We start from the raw sequence: 1,322 nt of genomic DNA, 5'->3' as shown, positions 1-1,322 counted from the left end.
AGGAGGAGAAAGAAGTGGAGGAAAAATATGCCTTCATATTAGAGAGAACATTTTTCTCAATACTCCTGGATAACAAACTGTATCTGCATATCTGTTATCTCTTTCATCTATATTTTACCTAATTTTCCATTAGTTTAAAGAGCAAAGATGATATTTGACATCAAGGAGACTATACAGAAAAAATGTCACATTTGTGTGAAAATATTCTCCATTGTTTTCTAGTCAATACATGGCGTGGAAGGTGTTGGTAGCTCTAAAGTCACTCTGTTGTGTCTTAAGAATACTTTTAAAATATTGAATGCATTTACTTAACTGGGAAGATCATACCTTAATTTTTGATTTTATACTAGTAAGGACAATATTTTTATAGTATTTGATATTTATTATGTATCTTCATTTGTTTCTTAATAGTACAAAAATGTTTTATATTTAAAACATTAATTAATTAATTACTTTATTATTTTGTAACGTAGGAGTGCTCTATCTTCATATATACCTAAATGCCAGGAGAGGACATCAGATACCTTTATGTATATGGCCTTAAGATACATGTGGTTGCTGGAATTGAACACAGGACCTCTGGAAAAATGCTAAGTGTTCTTAACTGTTTAGGCACCTCAGCCCAAATCCTTTTCACATTTAAGGACAAGATTCTTATGATATTGAAAATATATCTTCAAATAATCACTAATATCAGCAACAATACTTCAACCAGAATATTTATAAGAATTTCAGAATGTCTATTACAAAATGTTTCTTTGTGGAAACTTGAGAGTAGTTTTATGTAATCTTAGGAAGTACATTAGATATTATATGCAGAAATAATTGTTAAGATATTAAAAGTAGGCTTGTTTTTCCTAAATATGAAATTTCTTAAAGGACATTTATAAGAGCATATTTCAGTGGTTTTCTTTAATATCAGCATGTACTATTTATATATAATAATGCATTTCATTATTATATGAACATACATGTATATATTATATTTTTTATGTCTATCTTCCATATGCAACACTGATAAATAAATATATGAACCAAGGGATGACATAGTAGGCATGGGTTTTGGCATGAACTATTTATTTGTATATGAAGTTTTGAACAATATTTTATCTTCTAGACTTCCAAAGTACATTTACTCTGAGAGCATTTTAATTTACCTTACCAAATATTAAGCATGTTTTTTAAGGAATGTTATAAGTGTATTAATGCAATGTTGGCTTTTGAATATGGTTTTGAGAAAAACTTAAAAGGAAAAACATGTTTTTAACTTAAAAATGAGTATGTCAGCAAGATATTTATTTCTTGTCAGAAGGCTAACAAAG

The sequence above is a fragment of the Grammomys surdaster genome, unplaced genomic scaffold (genome assembly GCF_004785775.1).
Source record: "Grammomys surdaster isolate TR1022 unplaced genomic scaffold, NIH_TR_1.0 134, whole genome shotgun sequence".
Taxonomy (NCBI): Eukaryota; Metazoa; Chordata; class Mammalia; order Rodentia; family Muridae; genus Grammomys; species Grammomys surdaster.
Note: the sequence above shows the minus strand (reverse complement) of the source record.